At 36.7% G+C, this 24,004-nt stretch overlaps 1 pseudogene; it reads right to left on the bottom strand.

Moving 5' to 3' along the window:
* LOC125394621 (grpE protein homolog 1, mitochondrial-like) overlaps positions 1 to 9,282 on the bottom strand; it is a 72,320-nt pseudogene extending 63,038 nt beyond the window's left edge.
* Positions 9,283 to 24,004: the final 14,722 nt, after the last annotated feature.

Genomic DNA, 24,004 nt, shown 5'->3' with positions numbered 1-24,004 from the left:
AGTGGTCTTGAACTCCAAAATTTGCCTGCCTCTGCTACCTAAGTGCTAGGATTAAAGGTCTACATCACCAAGCTTGGCTTGTAAGACTTTTAAAAAAATAGAATCCCAATGAATGCCTATCAGTATATCACTTAGAAGACAAAGGCAAAAGAATTTTTTGTTGTTGCAAAAAGAGGACATTTTCAAAACCTTTATTTACATCTATCTTTAAAATTTCCTTTTAATTTATGGCCAGTCTAAATAATTACACTATATTTATTGATAGAGTTATAAGTAGAAAGAATACATGTCTTAGAATGTGGTTTTATTTCCATGTAGACCTCAAACTTAATTACCTGAACATAAAAATAGTACTGAGAAAAACTCTATGAGATGTTCTGCTCTTAGATGAATACAATAATTACCTTTAAAATATCAAATACAGTAAGAGAATAAGTGAGATTCATAAGAGAGGTAAAAATATCCCATAATGACTCTGAATTTAGAATTCAATTCAAAAATTATACCTCAAAAATTAATAGAAGATATAATACAGTGGGTCTTCCATCTAAAACCAAACAATACTTGGTATTCCTAACAGGTCCTTTACAGATTGTTTTTCCTCTAAGACATATCTTGCTTTATACAGGATTTATTAGAAAACAGACAGTTCAACTCCAAAATTATGTGTAGAGCTCCAAGATTCAGAACAGAGTGGGTTAAGAGCTATTGTTTTATTAAAGGGAATTACACTTAAAATTAGCCTGCTCCTTTGGAGGGCTACTCTGGGCATTCACCTATAACAAAGTTTGCTCTTTATCAGATAACAAGACATCGTCCTTCCAGGAACGTCAGAAGCTTAAACAATCAGACTGAGGAAAGACAGCTTAAGCAGAAAGAAAGGTGTTCTCAGTGTGTCTGCAGCTAGCTATATGACCTTAGCAAATTCCAGGCTGACCTTCACTCAGTCTCCCACATGAAAATATGGGATTGCATAAGATGATACGATAATTTTCAGTCTTTAAATTTTGGAGAGGTTGTGGAAAAAATCAAAGATAATCAAAAATTTAAAAATTGCTTGGGCAGTGCTTAAAGCCTTCTATCAGCACAGGTAATTATGATATTTTAGGAAATACGACTACAGAGTCATAACACTGAAGAAAATAAAAGAAACTCAGCTTTGATTCCTAGAAAAGGGTCTGAGGCATCTCAAAAATAAAAGAAAAACAATACAAGATGAGCAGGATGCAGCTGTGTGGATAGAGGAGTGAGGAAAGATGAGGGTGGAGGAGAACCTTATCATGGCTGTCAAGGAAAGTTACACATTAACCTAATGACAAGATGAAGAGAATGATTTCAAATTATGCAGAAAGAATGTTTCTAGCAAAAGGGACAGGATATGAATGACTAAGACAATCTTAGCATGTGAAAGCAAAGGGGGAAATCGTAATTTAGGAAGTCAGATAATGTAAATTCCAACCAGACAAGGTCTGAAATCACAAACCAGACCAGAAAGGGTCGTTAAAGTCTAATGAAACCACACTAAGATTTAGGATTTTATTTTCTAAGACTGTGAAAATTTTTGGGCTCTCATGGAATGTTAGGCAAATCATATTTTAAACAAACAGAGAAAATGGAATGGTGATTTTAACTGAGGTAGCAGTGGAAGGAGTAATACAGAAGAGGAGAGAAATAAATAGCACTATGGCACTTGAGAAAGATATATGGAAGTTTATTATTTTTTAAGCTTACTTTAAATGAACACAAACAGAGAGAATGAGAGAGAGAGAGAGAGACAGACAGAGAGACAGAGAGACAGAGAGACAGAGAGAGAGAGAGAGAGAGAGAGAGAGAGAGAGAGAGGAATGTTTTGCTACTTGGGGGATCATATTCTCCCTAAGATCCATAACCTGCCTAACAAAAATCTCAGTGCCAGAGTTCCAGACAAGGAAAATGGCCCTTGGAATTGTCAATTAAGGAAGTCTAAGAGAGTCCCCAAACAATATAGGTTATTACTACCTTTGGTTGTTTACCAGAATTTGAAGATAAACCCTATTGCAGTAAAAACCAAGCACTTAGGATACAAGACTTTTAAGAATCAAACTGGAACTGACCTGAAAGCTTCTTCCCTAAAACTGGTTCTCCATTACCCTGAAGTGCTATGCAAGTTGCCAGGTGAGAAAAGCAATTAACAGTCCTACTCCATTGCAATGACTACAGACCACAATAGCAACTCTCCATGAAGAATGACCCAAATGGCGCAACAGTGGCATTCATCTTGGAAGAAACCAAAAATCCTTCTTTTATTGAAAATAGCTATTTTCCCACATAATGTGTCCTGATTATGCCCCCCACTCCTCCCAATTCCTACTATCTCGATCATCCACTTTTCTGTCTCTCATTAGATAATACAAAATGCTAAGGAGTTTCAATCAATAATTAATAGAATAGATTAGAATAGAATATAGAATAGTATGATATGATATAAGAAAAAATGAACATACTGGAATAGAACAAAACAAATGGAAGGAAAAGATCCCAAGAAAAGGTACAAGAAACAGATACAGGCACAAGGATCCAAACATTTGCACACCCAGCAGTTCCATTAAAAACATAAAGTTGGAAGACATAATTTATATTTAAAGGACTTGTGGAGTTAAAAAAGGATAAAAATAAATAGATAAATATAAAAAGTAAAAAATAGAAAAAGATAAAATTAGATGGGTCCAGAAGCTGAAAGAAGTGAACATATGCCCTCATCCCTAACCCAGAAGCTATTTACATTTAATATAAATTTATATTTAATATAAATAAATATATTTTGTGCAAGGCACTGCTTTGATACACATTACCCTAGTTCTTGTTTCATATAAAAAGCCATACATACCTTTGTTTCATAGTATGGGTTATTTACACTTTATAATTCATCACATTTATGACAACTTTCAAGAGTACAAATAATTTATATCTGTCATGTTATTTAAGTAAACTTTACTTTAATAAAACACTAGATTTTCCTTAAATAACAGTGCATTAAAGTCAGAAGAAATATTCTACATCTCCATTATCCTTGTTTTCAGACGTAATTATAGTTAGAAGTTAATGTCTGCACCTGTTTCCCAGTTAGCACAGGGAAAGGAAGTTCAGGTCCTGACTAGACTACGAATCTCTACATTTAGATGGTTACCAGGGAAACTCTGTATCCACAAACAAGTGAGAACTTAGGGATAGTAAAATTTGACTCCTAGCCCTTTCTAAGGTACCTTGCCAATGGGGAAGACCCGCGCCTTCTAACTTACCCATAGGAGCATGTAACTTGTATTTCAGGAAACAAGGGAGCCTGGCAATTGTTCACCAGAAAACTTTGGCAAGTTCTGTAGTACTAGAGCCTTCCCAAAGGGTATTTCTACCTAAAATTTTACCTTTCTAACCCGAAGTATTTTAGGATAAAGTATAAAAACAAACAAACAAAAAAAACATGACTCTTGGTTTCAAAAACACATAAACAACCACAGCAACAAATATCCATTCTTCTTGCAGCAGGTGGTTTGCTCAGGACACACTATCTACAGAGAACCTTCACCCTGAACTTCAGCCACACTACTGTTTCTCCTGAAGGATGTCTGAGCTTCCTTGAAGGATAATCCAATAACTACTTTCTTGGGGGCAGAAATTCTATAATGCCACATGGAAATTTACCCATGAGAGTAAAATTTTAGCACTACCTGAAGAAGCTGTCAGTTCATGCCATTAGTTGCTGAAGGAAGCTAAATGCATAAGTCATTTTGGTTATGATTATGTCCCGACTTCTATGAAAATGATAAAGTTTGGACATGGACAGGAAATGAGAGACTTATGCCAAATGTGTCTGTAGAGGTTCTTCTAAGAAAAACAAATTATAAATAAAAATTTCAGAATTTAATTTTTTAAAATGTTTTTAATAATGGAAATTTTATTTAAAAAATTATATAAAGACTTGAAGTCTTAGCTTTAGCAATAAGACAACTGAAGGAGATCAAGAAGATACAAATAGGAAAGGAAGAAGTAAAAGTATCTTTATTTGGAGATGATAAAGATATCTATGTAACTCTAAAAGTCCACCAGGTATCCCATATATCTGATAAACACTTTCAGTAAAGTAGTAGAATACGAAAGTAGCTCAAAAAAAATCAGTAACCTTCCTGTAAACAAATGGCAAATGGACTGAGAAAGAAATCAGAAAAACAATACCCCTCACAATAGCCTCAAATAATATAAAATATCTTGAGATAATTCTAGTCAAGTAAGATAAAACTTGTATAATAAAAACTAGAACAATGAATAAAGAAATTGAAGAAGATATCAGAATATGGAGAAATCTCCCATGCTCATGGATTGGTAAGAATAATACAGTAAAAATGATATTCTATCAAATGCAATCTACAGAGTCAATGCAATCCCATCAAAATTTCTGCTCAGTTTTTCACAGGTCTTGAAAGAAAAAAATTCAGCTTCATATAAAAACAAAGCAAGAAAAAAAACAGGACAGCTAAAATAATCCTGAATAATAAAAGAACTGTGGAGGAACCACTATACCTGATTTCAAGCTGTACTATAGAACTATAGTGCTAGAGGATATCTGAGATTGCCACAGAAACAGAAACATTGACTAGTGGGATCAAAGTGAAGACCCAGACAAAAATCCACATATCTGATTTTTATAACAAAGCCAGCAATACACAATGGAAAAGACAGCATTTTCAAAAAATGATGCTGGTCAAACTGGACACCTGTATGTAGAAGGGTGAAAATAGATCCCTACTTATCACCCTGTTCAAAACTCAAATTCAAATGGGGAAAAGATCAGACACATGGAATATTATATTTAAAAAAGTGAGAGTAGCCTTAAATTTGTTGGCACAGGAGAATACTTTTGGAACAGAACACTATTAGCATAGGCACTAAGATCAACAATTAATAAATGGGACCTCATTAAATCAAAAAAACTTCTGTGAGGCAAAGGACAGCATCTTTCCATCAAAGCAGCAACCTGCAGAATGGGAAAATATATTTATCAACTACACTTCCAATTGAGGGCTAACATTCAAAATATATAAAGAACACAAACAAGCACACACAAGCTAGATATGAAAAGGAAAACTAACCCAATTAAAAATGGGGTACAGATCTAAACAAAGAATTTACAAAAGAGGAAATTCCAATGGTTGGGAAACATCAAGGGCATACATATCAAAACTACTTTGATATTTCATTTTACACCAATCAGAATGATCAATAAAACAAGTGACAGCTCATGTAGGCAAGAATGTGGAATAAAAAGATCACTCATTTGTTGCTTGTGGGAGTACAAACTTGTGCAACCACTATGGAAATCAGTGTGGAAGTTCTTCAGGAAGATGGGAACAGATTTACCTCAAGACCCAGATATACCACTGTTGGACATATACCCACAGGACATACCATCCTAACACAGAAACACTCAACTATCTTCCTTGCTGCTCTATTCATAATAGCTAGAAATCAAAAATAACTTAGACATCCCTCAACAGATGAAAAAGTTAAGACTATATGGTACATTTACATACTGGAGTATTACTTAGTTGTTAAAAATGAAATCATGAAATTTTCAAGTAAAAGATGGAATTAAAAAAGAAGTCAAACTGAGTGAAGTGATTCAGACCCAGAAAACAAATATGGTATGTATTCACTTGTGTGTGGATATTAGCTCTAGCTGTCAATGATAATCAAGCTATTATTCATACAACCACAGAAGTTAGGTATAGAGTAAGGGACTAGTGGGGAGCAGATAAATATCCTTAGAGAAAGGAAATAGAATAGACAGTTACAGATATATAGTGGGGGGAGCAGATTGAAATGGAGGTATCAAGTGAGGAGGAAAACATAGGAGGGACAGTGAGAGAGAGAGTAAAATTAAGGGCCATTAGGAGGGTAATACGAAAACCTAATGCGGTGGAGGCTTCCTAAAATAAAACATATATGAAGGCAATCTAAATGAAATCACCCAATAATGGGAAAGAGTGAGCTACAACTAGCCATCTTTTGCTGCCAAATGACACTTCCTGTCTTAGGACTGGCACACATATAAACGAGTTGTTGACTAAATGTACTTCATGGCCACTCCCAACCAACTCGGGATTTTGCCAAGACTATAGGTTATTCTCCAACAACTGACAGAAAGGTCCCATTGTTAAAGACAATGTTGTCTTTCCTGTAAGATATGTTTGTCCAAAGGTGGCACAAAGCCTGTGGGAGCAAACAACCAATATCTGATTTGACTTGAGGCCTACTCATACCTGAGACTGCTTTGATGACCATGAGCCCGAGTATGAATAGCCCAGAGACCTAGGGTAAAATCAAATACTACTGTTCTAAGACTAAAGGCCTTTCTAAAAGCTATATAAAAACTTACTATCGCAGAAGTTTCTTTAAATATGTAATATGAAAGGAATTTAAAATGGAGTCACCGTATAATGGGAAACACATGCCTCAACTAGATACCTTATGACACTAAGTAAAATCTCCAGTTCTAGAGATGGATTACAGTTTTCTGAATCATTGACTAAAGGGTTCCCACAACTGCCCCCACAAATATCACAGAATATTGCCAAAGCTTTTGGTTACCCTCTATAACCTGATGGTAATGCCTTATTGCTGAAGACAGCACATATTTTGTCATCAAGCAGGGAGAAATCAAGTTGGTGTCCAACCAGCAGCTTCACCCGTACTGAGTAGCATTCTAGGATCTGGGAGTTGCTTCGCATACAACAAGAATAGAAAAGAAATCATTAATAACATCGACCCTCAAGCCGTGTAATCTACAAAGATTAGACATTTTGAGAATTATGTGTAAGAGAAAACACAATATGAGGACCATTTTAAAGTGATTCGGAAGCTTTGAAAAGAACAGAAGACAGTTCATGGTGTAAAGCTGTTGCGGGAAGAACCTGTGATTGTGCAGTAGTTGCACATCTGTACCAGCCACCTGGATGCAGGAGCTGGCAGTTGGGAGCATGCTCACTCATATGAGCAGATGCCAGATGTGCTTAGGCAAGCAACATCAAGTGCAGCGTTTTGCCGACATGTGTCATTCTTTCAAGCAGTAGTGTAGGCACACCCATGGGTAAAGTGACAGCAGTCTTGGGAAGTCCACTGATTTCAAAGTTGGGGGAAAGTGAGGTGATACCAACTTCAGAAACCAGCAATTATAAATCCGTGGCATCTGCTGTGCTGTTGCTCCATTTAGTTAAATAATACTTTCCCAGAAGCAACTCTGTGCTAGGTCAGGGGACTTTTAATTTCCATGCAGTGACCAACATTGTGCAGTCTCTCAAGAGATTAAGTTCCATCTGGTGGCTAATTAAAAAGTAAATGAAATAAGACAGACCCAGAAAGGCAAATATCACAAGTTCTCTTTCATGTGAATGCTTATTTTTTTAAAAAAAAAAAAGTTGACTAAAATTCAATACAGTGAATTTCTAGAGGCTAAAAGGGTGTGGGAGGGGAGAAATTATATAAGGAAGAAGTACATTTAATCAATGTAAACTCTACATGTGTTCGTGGAAATAGCACGTGAGCCCTACTAATATGCATAGTTAATACGTCTTAAAAAATATAAGATGATTTAATTTAACAAGTCTCTCTAATAGTTCTACCATTTTACTGAGTGACAAATCTTGTAACTATGAAAGCCTTAATAAAACAAAAATACAGCTGGATGTGTTGCTTTTTTTCCATGGAGCCCCGTAGTCAAGAGCAGAAGCAAGATGGTTCCAAGGAAGCTGTCTTTAGTTATATAGCAAGGCTCTAGTTAAGAAACAAAGACAAGCAAGTCAGCCAACTGTAACAAATAATTTTTACAAAGATAATTATTGGTTCAGAAAAAGATTCTCAAAGAGAACTAAAGTCTACATTTATATATGTACTTGAATTACATAATCTATGAGATTAAAAAAAAGTTAAGTATCATATCAATTGGAGAACAAATATAATTTATATTAGATATCCCTTGATTCTCCCTAATGTGTATTATATGTTTGATATAATATGATTAAAATAACTTCTAATTCCATTTATAAGCTATCTACAGGAGCATTCTATGGCATGATTATGAGCAGCAAATGCTCATGATAGAAATGGTTATTTTTTTCAATGAATTAATATCTTACATAGAGAAACTGAAAAAAATCAAATTTAAGAGCTAATTTTTAAATTAATAAAACTTCAGAAAATAACCTCAACTTTTTCTGAAGCTTAAAAAAATACATGAATTGGCAAGAACATCTTGGATCACACACAGAAGTGAAAAAATGGTGGCCAGCAAATGCTGCCTGAGTCCCACCTGAATGGCCACAAGATCTCCACCGAACAGTGGAGACCGCTGCGTTGCGCTATGAACCTGAGCCCTCTGGATGGAAACAGAGGGTGATTTAGCCTGCTTGTATTATACTTCATTTTCCACCCTGGCCCCTCCCCTCCCACACTCTCCTTTCGTCTCACCGCATACTGAACAATTTGGTTTTTACATTTGCGTGAACACTCTATAAATCCTATTTGTGTAGTCAAATGAAAATGCTAAGCTGGGGGACAAAAAGATAATTTTCGACAATGAACAAAAAGTATGGGTAGAAATGAACGATCTGAAATAACCTTTTCAAAGGGAACTTTGAAAGGCGTGTTGGTATTTTAAAGAGTAGAGTTTATCTCACCAGGCCCTGAATACCTACAAGAAAAAAAAATGAAACAAGTTCTATGTCCTTTCCAAATTTCACCTTCCTTGACACGTAGGCACTCGCTGTTAGCCTGCTTGTGAGTTTGCTGGGAATGCAATAATAAAAGTCTAATCCAAGAGCCTGAAACACCAAAAACTGCATTTGCATCAGCCTCAGGCAGGACTTCTGGGACCAAAGCAGTGGCAAATTTGACTTGCTCAGGCGTCCCTCTGCTAGGCTTGCAGATGGCTGCCTTCTTGCTTAACTTCTGTGCTTAGTTTTCTATGTTGTCCTTCAGTTCTCTTTCCTTAAGAGAACATTAATTATGATGGATTAGGACCCATTCTGCTGATTCAACTTTAACTTTCCTACCTTTTGAAAATGCAGCCATGCTCTGGGAATACATTTTCCAAAAAGTATGCTTGGGCAGTTGTTGAGATATATATCTACAGTGTTGTTAGTATACCTTATAGAATGTGCTTACATACATCGGGATGTTGACAGAATCATTAGAGAACACACTCTCCCAGATACCACTGTCTTTTTCGTCATGTGCTGTTAAACAAAGTGTCATTGCGAGACACATGACTACAACAGAGATTGGAGCTTCCATAAATACATTATTATGTAGGATGGGATGAAGAGGTTTCATTGAATGACAATCTCCAATAGGATTCTTATATTTAAGACAATTTCCTGATTGTTATGAAGTAACAAAACTATTGTTTTTAAAATGTTGAAGCATCATCCCAAATGATCGAACTTTTTGTCTTATTGAACATTTTGCTCAGGAAATTAAAAAAAATCACAGCTTTATATCTACATTATAATTTATCAAGGTCTTAATCAATGTTTCTTTAATGAAAGTAAAGTCTGAATTGTAATCTTAAAATGGATGTTATTTTTATTAAGTATCTAATATTTTCAAACTAATTACCTTCTTTATTCTGTGGAGTACCTTCTGGGGTTTTTATGGTGTGAAAGAGTTTGTTATAATGTAAAAGTGAAATGTAATTTCATAAGAAAAAGTGAAAGGGTTTGAAATGATAGTTTTGAATGAAAGAGGAATGATGGAGGAGGGTTATCTGTCTATTGTGTTATTTTCATTGGTCAATAAAGAGACTGCCTTGGCCCCTTTGATAGGACAGAAAATTAGGTAGGCGGAGTAAACAGAATAGAATGCTGGGAAGAGGGCAATGAGCCAGACGCCATGGAGCCAGCCACCAGGTCAGACATGCTAAATCTTTTCTGGTAAGCCACTACCTCGTGGTGCTACCACGAGATTATTAGAAATGGGTTAATATCAAGATATGAGAGTTAGTCAGTAACTAACTCTCTAGAGATAATGGGCCAGGCAGTGTTTAAATGAATATAACTTGTGTGTTATTATTTCTGGGACTAAGCTAGCCATGCAGGAGCTGGGCAGGACGAAAAGCAGGCCTGCCCGCAACTCCTTACTACAGAGGAACAAAAGAGAAGGTTGAAAAGTTTGGAGAGCTAGAGTCAGAAAACAGAAAAACTGGGGTCAAGCAGTTTCTTCAATTTAAGACCACACAGGAGTCTACCAACTTTTGTCTTCTCTGGGCCATGTTGTCATCTATAAAGTTCACACTCAAGAACTAACCATTAAATTAACCAAATAAGAAAAGAAAACAAGAACAACAAAATTATACAACACAAACCTCATAATATTTTAACTTAATTTACAGTTTTTGTGTTCATAGCTACCCTGAATCACTGTTTGTACACACATGAATGTTTTGTAGGAAAGCAATGGGTTGGCAGACTGAGAGACAGAGACTCTGCTCTGAAGAATGCCCTGTGTTTGGCAAACTGGAGACTTGATCGTCCTGCATAGGTAGTGATTTTTATTTTAAAAAATCAATTACAGCTGAAATATTTATTTCACCTCTAATCCAAACACTCAACTATTAGAGGCAGAAGGATCAGAAGCTCAAATTGTTCTTTACATAAGAAGTTAGGGGCCATTCTGGGCTATGTGCACTATGTGAAATTATGTCTCTAAATAAAAATATATAACAAAAATCCATGATATGGACAAAAGTGAAAATGCAAAGTTTTGCTCACAAATGTATTTACTCAACATGTAAACCTATTCATTGTTATTTAAATAAAAAGAAGTTGAAATTAAGAATTTATGAAGCAAGAAAAAATGTAAGTAATAGATTCTATCATGTTTGTACACTAGTAAAACAAGAATAAGCTTTCTTTTTGTGTTTATGGGTCTATAGTCTTAGCAATACTATTTCATTAAAACCAAGGTGTTGCATTCTTTGCTAATAGAATTCCAGAATCAAAAGAAATGGGGTTCGTAATAACATGCCTTAGGTTTGAATTGGGATCCCAGAAGTTTAGACTCAAGAATCAAAGGTCAAAAGTATATTGGCAGTTGGGTGGAGTCAGCCCCAAGAAACCCTGAAGCTCTGGAATTGATTGACAACTCCTCATGACTCTGCCTGTCCACATACAGCTAACACATATTGTCACTCACAAATTTCCATGTACAAATTTAGAAAGCTCATCAGTGCTTACCTGATCCAAAAGGAGACAGGCGTATACAACAAACACAATGGGGAGAAAAAGATAATAGATGTAACATAGACGGTTATGTGTGGAAAGTAAATAGCTCTGTACTCAGATCTAGATGTTAAAATTAATCATCCTGGACACACTGAAGCACATGAGAAGACAAAACAAGGACCATCAGAGGGTACCCACAGTGTCTGGGGAAAATACCAGCTGAGATGGAATCTCTGAACCTCATCTCAGAACTCCTTACATCACTCTGCTCACTCTCCATCTACTGTCTGGAACAGCTCCTCCAGACTACTGCTGGATATTTCTTTCCTCGGGTTATAAATGGTAGGGGAAAGACAATGGTGGGCGATGTGTTTATTCTAGAACCCTAGGCTTTGTCTAGCATGGGACTCAGTGGGGCTGTCTGGTGGCAGAAATTAGATCCTTTAGACTGGCAATTCTTTTCTCTACTTTAAGAACTGGAATATCTAAACTAGCAGAGCCCAGAGACGCAGGCAGAAACATCCTCAGTGGGTCATTCATTCCCGTTCCTTCATGTGGAAAAACAGTGTCATGGCCACAGGAATTGTACCAGAATCACACCACATTGCATACTGTCTCCAGAGGGTTGAAACACATTTTTATAAAATAACACTTCCAAATTGATACTTTGTAATTGTGGCAGTTTATATAACAATTTTCCAGCTATTGACCAGATGATGCCAGAACTGATGGTGCCACACAACTATTTAAGCACCATGCAACACTGAGAGTGTGTGCTTACTCAAGGTGACTGCCAGAGCTCCCTAACTCCCACCATTATCAAAGAAATGCTAATATAACTTCTGGTAAGAGCTATTTCTTGGAAGCTGTGGGGAATTGGTTCTAGTACCAACATGGGTATTCTCAAGTTCCCCATTGAAATGGCATGCTACTTGTATATAGCCTACACGCAATCTCCTCTGTACATTAAGAATTCCCTAGATTATGTCTCATATAATAAAGTGTAAACACAATGAAAATCTTTAGTATAGTGTACATTTTAGGGAAAAGAAACAAAGGAAAAAGATTTTGTACCTTAAGTTATGAAGTAATAGGCCAAATAATTATGGCTGCCCCCCCCCAAAACAGAACAAATGACAACAATCAGCATACTAACATAGAAGTAGCGAATCTCACAGGACACCACTCACACATGAGGAACTATGGCAGCTAAGTAATTCTGAAAATGAGAGAAATAGTCTGCCTGAGGAATGAGCCCCCTAACTGGTTGTCTAATACCCAGAGGTCAGCCCTGAAATCATATGCATACAAGTATCACTAAATGAACTTTGTGTGTGTGTGTGTATGTGTGTGTGTGTGACTGTAATGATTAAAGGAAAAGAATCCATAATTATGAGAGATGGGAATACATGATAGGTATTAGAGGGGGAAGGGAATGACACATTTGTATTTGAATTTTAAGATGTTTTCTAAAAAGAAGTAATTCTTAAAACATTTCAATCTGTATTTGAAAGCATTAATAACTTACATAGCGAATAGAAAGACTGTATGTCTCACACACTACAAATGCATGTAAGAAAGACACTGTGGATGCTCACATGTACACTCACCTACATGATCTAAAAGTAAGTCACTTGAGATATACTTTCAAATATTCTTTTATTCAGTATGGTGTTAAATTTTAAAATAAAATTATTAATATTTTAAATTTACTCTTTTTTGAAGTCCATATGTTTAAAAATTGTAACTCTATAGATGTTGTAGGGTAGCCACTTGTTTGTTTCCCAGCTGCCCGGCAGCTCAGACCCAAAATAACCATACAGAAACTGTATTACTTAAATCACTGCTTGACCCATTAGCTTTAACGTCTTATTGGCTAACTTTTACATCTTAATTTAACCCGTCTCAATTAATCTGTGCACCACCGCAAGGTCATGGACTACCAGCAAAGTTTCACATGTCTGTCTCTGGTGACAGTCCCATGGCTTCTCTCCTGACTCTGCCTCCTCTCTCCCAGAATTCAGTTTAGTTTTCCTCAACTAGCTAAGTTCTGAGTTGCTATAAGCTCAAGCCAGCTTTCTTTATTCATTAATGGTAGTCACAGCATACAGAAGGGATTCCCACATCACCTCCCTTTTTCTGTTTAAATAAAAAGGAAGGTTTTAACATAGTAAAATTAGATATAGAAAATGGGTATCAAACAATAATTACAGTTACTATATTTATATCTACTTTGTCTTTTATCTTAAATAAGGGGAACTATAATTATAACTATTCTTCAACTTCATCAAAGACTCCAGAAGGATATATTACCTAAGTAAACAGGAAGTGCATTGTAATCAACATCCAGATTCTAGAATTGACAGAGACATCTTGATGCCTGGACAATCACCCAAAGTTCTTCTGTACCACTGGGGCATCCATCTTCAGCATAAAGGCCCATAGTATCCAGCAGACTTTTTCATGAAGTAGGAAACTTCAAAGACAGGTCTGCCTACATTGGCAGTTCGCCAGTCACTTTTTTTTTCTGTGTCCTGCAGAATGTCCGGTAGACTCTCATGAAGCAGGAACCCAGAAGAATCATTTAACCTTTAGGCAAGCTCAACAGTCATTTCTCTGTGGGTATAGATCTGTTTAATTTGCTTAGTTGGTCTTGATTTAATTTTGGTAAATGATATTTATCCAGAAAGATGCCCATTTCCTTTAAGTTTTCCAATTTTGAAAACAGGTTTTCAAAATATGACCATTTATTTAGGTTCAATTAGAGACCATGTACAATTAGTTCCTATTTGTATTTAATGTACACAGAGTCAATCCTAAGTATGAACTTCCTCCATGTATTTTTATCTTAATAAATAGTGTATTGTCAATCCATATTAAATATTTCATTAGTGATATTATGGTGAAAGTATTCAGTGTTGGCCTCTTAAATTGCTTGTGAGATTCAACTAAATAAACTAAATCATGGTTGAAAGAATAAACTTCTGAAACTTTTCTTTGTGATAGTTGATGAAAAATATTAAGGCAGTATTGAAATTGACTTTATAAATGCTTGCTTTAAGCATTTGTTTGAAGCATTTGATAACACAAAACTGTTATCATTTAAATGTTTATCAATCTCTGTCAATTGGTAGTCGATATTCTGAGGAATATGACTTTACATTTTTATAACCACAAGAAAACCTACTCTCAAAAAGTCATATGAAAACTTTTAACTACTGAAGCTTCCTAAAGGATATAATACATTTCAAAATAATTTAAATGGAATTACCATATATTGGAATCATAAATGCTTCTATTAGACAGCTCTGGCTAACAATTAAAAAGCCCCATTACTCATTTTAGAGTTGAAGAATAGCAGGTTTCACTAGAACCCCAACTATAAAAGGCTATTTATTGCCGGTGATCTTTATTTCACTCCAGAACCTGACTTTATGAAAAGACCTTTAGTGTTGGTTAGTTCTCCCTATATCTACCCCAAACTCCCATCCCTCATCCATTTAACCCTTCCTGTTCCATTTGATACTTAATTCTTTATGTGCTTATGGTCTAATTCCTCTACCTTGAAATTCCCCCATGGCCCATTACTAATTTCCTGGCCTGTATGGGTATCCCAAGTAAAGCCACATATCTGAATATTAAAGCTAACATCTACAAAGGAGCAGAGACATGCAATGTTAGTTTCTCCAGGTTTGGATTATTCCACTCAGATCAGTTGTTCTCAACTCTATCCAGCTACCTGCAAGTTTCATAATTCTATTTCTATTAAAAACTGAACAGTTATTCTGGAAGCCTGGACTGGCAGAAGGGCAAAATGGTGTTTCTGAGTAACCAAGTTGTAACCTAACCCCAAAGAAGTAGCTCATCTTGGGTATATGAGCCAATGCAAGTAATTGAAATCCATCATTTGGTCTAGCTTCTATAGGCCCCCGGGTGTTCCTTCTCTGAAAACCAATTTATAGCTATTGGTAGGAATGAAAACTTGTTGTAAAACAGAGTAAGAGCCATCTAGTTTTCAAATGCCATCCTCCAGAAATAAAAAAAACACTCCAGCTGAAGCAAGGAAATTGAGGCAATAAACCATGAGTTGGAAAGTTTCAAAACTGCCCTTCAAAGTTCACTGATTAGCTAACTAGAGCAGACATGTGCTCGTTATCACACACCTTTCGAAGAAGTGGCGTAGCAATAATTTTCATTGCTCACTCCGAATTTTTCAAAGTGAAAGTAGACATAACTGTGCAAACTTTTCTAAATAGGAACCCTTAGTATCTTCAAAGTTAATACAAATACGACACAATATTTCTATATACCTTCATTTTGTTAAAGGTGAAAAGGCATAAGACATCTAACACCTGTCACGTTTCCTGCTATAAAACTCCACAACTGATTCAGACATCATAAAATTGATAGGCAGCAAGTATGTATAAAGAAGCATTTGAGACATATCACCATTTTTATTCAGTGAGATACCCTTTGACTTCATAGTCTGCATCTACATGAAATCTAGTGTAGCACATATTAGTCTCTGACACAGAACTTGCTAGAACTTTTCTTTTCTTGTCTTACTCTGGAAGGAGTCAGCCTTTGGATAGAGGTGGGAAAATATCACCAGCAGGAGTGATTCCAGGCCTAGAAAAGGAAACAGTGAAGAAGCAATGTGTGTAGGCATCTTTCACCACCTACCTAAGGGCCCATGACCACCTATGAGGTATGGAGCCTATGACCTTTCTGTCGCTTAAGACCTGGATCCCAGAATGTACATAACAGCATTCAAGAAATGCCTGTACCATCTCTAAGTGTGAGGCATAAATATTTTATTACTATTATTATTGTTATTATTTGTTCTTATTATTACTATGGAACATAAAACCAGGAGGTAACTGTGAAAGTAGATTATGTGCTAATTTGAAGGTATAAATCAGCTGCTGAATTAGAAAACTCCACTTTGGTCCAAGTTTGGTGCAATCTCTAAATGAAATAAAAAATTCCCTAAAGTCTCAGTAGTAAGTTTCAACCTAAAAAGAACAGCTTCATCAGCAATCAAAATTCTTCTGATTGGACATTCAAGCAAAAGTTAGAGTAGAGAAAATCAGGACCTTGGTGACACGTTGAGACGCTGACAGTCACTTACCTAACCTATGATTAAAAATACAGACAAATGAAATCATTTTAATTTTTTAACCAAGGAAATTACACTTTTAAAGTATTTACATTATTCTATTTCAAAGAATTATTTATCATTTTTCCAAAATTATTTTGCAATGTCAGGTGTATTTCTGGAGCCAAAGGAATAAATACTGAAAAGAACCTGATTCTATCTCTGGTTTTGCTGAGTTGGTAATTAAAATGGATTGCACACCTGTGATAGGAGTACAGTTATGATAAATGCTCTCATGGGAGGAACAAGGTGGAAGGTAGTGAAGTACTTGAGTGAGTAACACCTGGGCTTAGATATGAATAGCGAGATTTAGGAGGGGAGAGGAAGACGGTGGAGAGATGTATTCAAACCAGATGCGACACATATGCAAAGTACCTATGGTGGGAGCAGCTGCATAGTGTTCAGCATACAGGCAGGTATGGGGTGTGGGGGTGGAGTGAGTGTGGCAGTACCATAAAGATGGTTCATGGGAGCAGAAGCCAGAGACTGAGAGGCTCGATGGCAAAGCCTTAAGCCCTTGCTGAGAGTGTATTTGGTAATCACAGTGAAAATGGTGGGCATTGGGTTCAATCTGCAGCTAAACACACACACACACACACACACACACACACACACACACACAGAGAGAGTTGTAGACACACAGAGGCATACACCCAGAGAGACACATGCTCACACACAGATATTCACATACAGTCATGGATACACATACACACATTCACACAGTCACTGACACACATGCACACACACAGAGTCACACAGAGACATGCACACAGAGAGACACATACTCACATAGACACACACATGCATACATGTTCACACAGTCACAGTTGTACACACAGACACACATGCACACATATTCGCACAGTCACAGAACGCATACACACACAGAGTCACACAGTCACAGAGACACACAGAGACATACACACAGAGTGACACATACTCACACACAAATATTCACATATGCACATGTTAACACAGTCACAGTTGCACACACAGACATATTCACATAGTCACAGACACACATGCACACACACAGAGTCACACAGTCACAGATACACAGAAACATACACACGGAGGGACACATACCTACCCAGACATATGCACATATTCACATAGTCACACAAACACATTTTCACACATGCACACACATGAACTCATGACAAGAAAGCTGAGGAAGAGTTATTTGGCAGGTAGGTAGAAAAGTGCTGGACCCTGAAAGAGGAATACAGAACAACAAATGAGGGAAATGGGTTGAGTAAACAAACTCAAAGTATAATTAAATACATAAAAATAGGATAACGAGCCCATTATTGGTATGCTAAAAATGAAATAATGAATAATAAAAATAAAAAGTTTCATTTTTAAAAATGACACTCTAGTGGCTATACTGTGGGTATCTTCTACTTCAAACAACTTGATCTTATGGGAAAAAAACGCAAGTATCATGAATGGATAGAGACCTACACAATTCCTGAGCAAGCATCTTCAGAGATGCAGATGACAATATTCTACTTTGTGGTTGTGTGTTTACTAGTTTTAAGTCAGCTTGTCACAAGCTGGAGTTGTTTGAGAAGAGGAAACCTCAACTGAGAAAAATCTCCCACCTGGCCTGCGTGAATATGTGTGGATGTGTATGTCTGTATGGATGTCTGTGTGGAGAATTTTGTTGAATGATGATTGATGTGATTAGACCCAGTTCACTACGGGAGGTGCTATCTCTGGAATGGTGTTCTTGGTCACTTTAAGAAAGCAGGCTGCACTGCTGTGAGCAGCAAGGCAATAAATAGCTCACCTTTGCAACCTGTGCATCAGGTCCTGTCTCCAGGACCATCCTTGGAGTTCTTGCCCTGACATCCTTCAGTGAAGGACTGTGATACAGAAATATAAGCAAAGTAGCCCCTCTCCTACACAGATTGCTTTTTCCATGGTGTTTTGTTTCATCTGTAAGGCCCCATCAGTTCATTTTCCTTTCTCCTCCAGGACACAGCAGGAAAGGCCTGGGTAATTTTAGGCAAACCCACTGTGGGGCCTAATGCAGACCCAGTTCCCTATGGGAAACATGGTCTTTATGTCTCCATGTTAAGTTTTAGTTCTACATGGAATTCTCACTGCTGGATTCAAGTCTCCTGGAACTTGTGCAAATAGAAATACATCATTTCCCTGCCACCTTGGAATTCTTTTCAGTGTTTTCCACAGTTAAAAAAAACATATTTGAAAGAATTACCAACATGGCTTCCTTCTAGTACTTCTACTAAAAAAGAAATGAATTACCATTAAGTGTGTGTGTGTGTGTGTGTGTGTGTGTGTGAGAGAGAGAGAGAGAGAGAGAGAGAGAGAGAGAGAGAGACAGAGACAGAGTCAGAGAAGTAGAAGGGGTGTATGCTTGCCCTTGTGAAGAAAGTTAAAGGGTAACTTGTAGTAATAGGTTTTCTATTTCCATATTGTGGCTCCTGTGCCTTGGACTCAGGTCTTCAGGCTTCACCGCAAACATTGTTACCTGCTGAGCCATATGGTTGATCATGTTTCTTATTTAGTCGCACTTCTCACTTTTAATTTTCCTTATTTGAAATTCTTATTCCTTTCCTATTAGATTATTTATTTTTCTTGAGTGCATCTCAATGATTTTTGGACAAAGTTACCTTTTCCATATCCTATCACAGAGGAGCATGGCCTCTATAGAAAGTAGAGCAGTGGCAAGTTAATAAATAGGAATAGTTAATCTTGGGTTAAACTACTGGAAATTTTTGTCAACACCAACAACAGACAACAAGTTGCTTGTGACAACAACTTAGGTGTGTTACAAATTGTTTGAGAAAAATATTTTAACCTCCCAATTTGCAAAGATGCCAAGAATGCATTTGAAGTATGACTAAGCACACTGGTCTGGGCCTCCTCAGCTGACCTGCAGAGGAGAGGGCTCTCTCCATCAGCAGGATCATTGCTATCACGGTGTGATCACTGAAGAAGCCACAGAATGTCCTGGCAGTTTGTAGGAAGGAATCTGAGTTCCTACCTTGGAGCTACTGAACCGAGACATCAGAAAAAGGTTCAGTTTACCTGTGGAGGGTTTTCATGTGTAACAAAATAAGAAGCACTTTCAAACATGGTTCTTCCTCATTCTCTGTCCCCTTCATGAGGTTTTACCTGACTACAGGCTTACCATTATTCCTGGTAATTTGGGATTACCTCCATCTTTCATCTATCCTCCAATATGTTATTTCTTAGCCCCACCACATACTTTCCTCTTTAAGACCCACCATCTGATTACCACTGTGAATCGTCTATGAAAGATTAATTCATTCTTACATTTGACAGTCTTCTGTCTTCCAAACTGTATCCAGCCACATCTGTCTAATTATAGTCATATTTTGAAATGAAATCTAAGAACCCGAGTTTCCCTTGTCATTGCTCACCTAGCAACCCACACCTAGAAACAAGATCACCTTTTCTCCACTCTCATATCATGCCATTCTCGGCTCTCTCATTCCCACAGTCATATTCTGATACGTAGAGTAATTCAATGTTCCCAGAAAATACACTAAATACTAACTAGTGAGAGTGCATAACCATGCAGAATGAAAGGACACCAGGAAAAGGATATGAAGGTGGAACATTTGCCGGTGGGTAAACCCTTGAGATGGACATTGCTACATACTAGATGTGGCTCAATGATTATTGCTGAGAAATAATTCTTTTAGAGTCCTCTAGGGATGATTGCATCTTCTGACAGTGTTCAGAACCAAGAAGGGAGAGCCATTATCTATCTGCCAACCTCTGCCTTCCACCGCTAAAAGGTTGCACCATTAAGAGCATAATTTTCCCTGCTTCTCAACTGTACTTGAGCCATTCTTCCTAAAGCCTAGCTTTAGTTGAACCAGGAATAATGAGAATGAAAGGAAAGTACAAGGACAGGAAGCCAAGCACTCTTGGTGGGCCTAAGCCCATTTGATGTTGGCCATCCTTGAAGCAGCACGGAATGGAGTCAGAAGAGAAACCAGAAAGAGGACATGCCAAGGGGAGCTAAAGGGCTGTACAAATTCTAGACATCCGTGAAGAATCTGTCCCCAGAGGTTGTTTGGTCTAAAGGATAAAGCTTGGCATTTTATTATTTTATGTCGGCCATATTTCATATTTAATATCTGTAGACCTCAGACATCACTGGTCCTTCCTGATTTGCTAAAAAAAATGAAAAATTATAAGGCTCTAAAAATGGCTTGTTGAGTATATTGCAATTGTATTAGCAAAGCCTTATTTCTACACAAGACATATACAGTCAAGAAGTTCCAAATGAGGCAGGATTGCTTGTTGTGTCCTTTCACACCTTCTGGAACCTGAAATAGTACATGGAACATATTTAGTATTCAGGACATATTCATTGGATGAGTCATTTTGATCAAAACCCAAAAAAGGCATAGAAAAGGTGAAACACATGGATTTGAAAGTACTCATCATCAAAGAAGCCACGACTAGTGACTATTAGATAAAGATGCAGCATTCATCTGTGCCCTTGTGACTTCCCACGTTCATAGGACAGGAACAAATAGTATGGTGGAATGCAATGGGTCACAAAATTAGAAATACTTAGCTTAACTGTGTTGGCACTTGACTATATTGAACCCTGAACTTCTTACAGTCATATATTTAAGTAAACATAAATTAAGTTTTTAAACATTTTTTTAGGAAATATAATTCTGAAACTGGATCAGGGATCAACACCTACCCAACAGAAGTAAAAATAAAGGGAAAATACAGTGGGCATGTTTTTAAAAATATGCACTGCATCTGCCAAGATTTATTTTATCAAAACATAGGCACAGAACCACATCAAATAATAAGTGGGATGGGCATTGTAGTATTATTATATCCCAAAGGGGGTTATATGATGTTTAGGGAAAAGTCAACTAATTTCTGCTACCAGATTCAGATAGTAAGTTTTATACTATGGGCCTCTTTCTGGTCGTCAAAATTGTAGGTGAATATTTTAGCAATTGTTTTATATAACTATGGACTCTAGGCTACAACACCATCAACCCAGAGGAAGAGATGCTCAGCATTAGTTGGCGCTGCACAGGTGCCTTCAGGACCTGTCGGGATATGCTGCTTTTAACTGGGTGTTGCCTTTTTTTCAGAATTGGTCGGACATGTAGAAGAAAAGATATTGTTTTGATTCTAGGATTCACTATTAGACTGTTTTTTTTTTCAGAATGGAAATACTCCATATACCTGCCCAGTCATCTTCATTGACAGGTTGGGGCTGACTATGAAGTCTTGACGACTGGGGGGTACCACAAAGGGAACTAATCATTGGGACAGTCACTCAGTTTCTGTAATATTGTCTTGTGTAAATCTATGTGGATGCTTTAAAATATTTATAGCATTTTATCATCAATGTATTGTAACAACTATTCCCCAGGGATAGTAACAACCAACCAGGGGTAGTGACTATTGGCAAATCAATTCTTATTGCATTTGGTTAAGGAATATAAGTTAAGAAACCCATGACTGAAGAAAACTTGAGTTTTTCTGCTTAACCATAATTAGTTACAAAAAATAGCAGTATCGTTTTGTCTTAAATGAAATGACTCTGAACAATTACTTTTCTAACATCAAATAAGTACATTTAAAATAACTACATTTATCTGTATAATAATTGTTTTATATTAGGAGCATCTGTAAATAATTACAGATCAATTACAGAATCAAGGCTAAATCAATATATGTTAAGCATATGATCAAAAATTGATTGTCCCATTAGAAGCTTAATAATAAAATTCAAATTTAGTTCATTATGGTATTAGTTTTGGAATATAAGTTCTTCTAGGTAGGATTGTTTAAGCATTGAGTTTCTGAATTGAATGCCTGATGACAATATGTTATAGATCCATTTTCTTAAATGTAAGCCCTTTATTTTTCTACAAGTTTGTTCAAATCCCATCATTAAAAATGATGCTCATGGAGTTTATACAAAGTTCCTTAGTTTCATGTCTGATTCAAACAAATATCCTTAGCGACTACACATACTCATGTGTATTTAAAATTCTAAACACACTTTCCTTTTGCAGGTTTTTCTTTATTTTTAACCTTTCATAAACACATACAAAGAAATATACTCATATAAACCCCCCATTTTCCCTCCCAACTAACCATAGATCTCTGCCACCAGAGCATTCTCTACATTTCTGGGTCTTGCCATGTAGTTATGGCAGATAACCAAGTCATATGGTAATAGTCTATGCTGCTCAGGAGGCCTCTGGGGCTTCTCTAAACAATAACTTATAAGAAGGTTTCCCATGCCCTGTACTGCATTTTCATTAATAATCCATATCTTCTGGGAGAAGCAATATCCACCCACTCTGGAAAATTCATTGTGGACTCTATTTTAAGTTACATTTTGACATTAACTTATAAACTATTGAGTTCCCATCATGCTTCACCAGAATCTTTGGTTTTAGTTAACCTACTTATTCTTTCCTCTTCCCCAACCCTGAGCTGCAGTTTTTGTGTAATTTTCAAATTGTCAGCATCCCCCTTCTTTCTTGTTACATGTCTTCTACTCTTCTTCTGCTTACTTCTTTCATATATTTTAGAAGCCTAGGAAGAGAAAGCTTAACATAAGACTTTAGCAACAGCAGACTTTTAAGAACAGCTGGTCTTTTAAGCATTTCCTCTCATTCACAGACTTTTCCCACTACACTTGTCCCCTACCCCAAGCAGCAAACCAGCTGTATTAAAGCAAAAATGAAATCTAAGGGTGGATTTCTACAGACAGAATGAAAGTGAACCTATTCCTTGCAAGGAGCAGGATTCAGTCTACTATGATTTATGTTAACCATCAGATCACTAAGAAGTTCATAGCCTTCAGCACCTAACACACAAACACAGCCATGGTTATGTAGGAACACCTAACACATGGACAAAGTTTATGAGATATTCGAGACACTCAAGCTAGCCTGCATTTATGTTGCATTGTCATGTGCTTCAAGTTTCTTAACATCTGAAATGATCTGTGATATCAACATGGGTCTGACCGGCTGCAAAATAAACAGCGAGAGTATGAACATATCCTCTTCCTTTCTTAAGAAGGGGAATGTTTAATTGGTATTTATTAAGCATCTATTGAATTGAGGATTTGGTAAAAAAAAGAATCAATTCTTTCATGATTATTTCAGTTCCTACACAACCATTGGCTGGTAGCTTTTCCTTATTACAAACCTGACATTTCAGAGTGTACTTCTTATGTTTATTCTAAGAAAAGCCACAGGATAATCTTATTCAACAAATCAGTTCATACTGATTCATTGTAAAGCACTGGGATGATTCTATAACTATTTAGAACCCCAAGAAAAGGAAATTCGTGTGACAGACTCTTCTCATAGTAAAGCATTGCTGCAGACAGCAGGGGATAGATTTTTTTCCACCCTCAAACTATTTTACTTTAGAAAAGGTGCAGGGACTGAAAAGAATCATCTTTTTAGGACTTCATTGACTCCTGTTCCCTAGGGCATCAACATCAGCTGCTGACTCTGGTTTATTCCCCTATAGATCTTTTTGTGTTTGTGAAGTGAGAGATAAAATTTATCTTACAAATCATGTTGAT

Source organism: Myodes glareolus, chromosome 1 (assembly GCF_982192425.1).
Source record: "Myodes glareolus chromosome 1, mMyoGla1.1, whole genome shotgun sequence".
NCBI lineage: Eukaryota > Metazoa > Chordata > Mammalia > Rodentia > Cricetidae > Myodes > Myodes glareolus.
The sequence above is the reverse complement of the archived record's forward strand: the minus strand, read 5'-3'. Positions and strand labels throughout refer to the sequence as shown.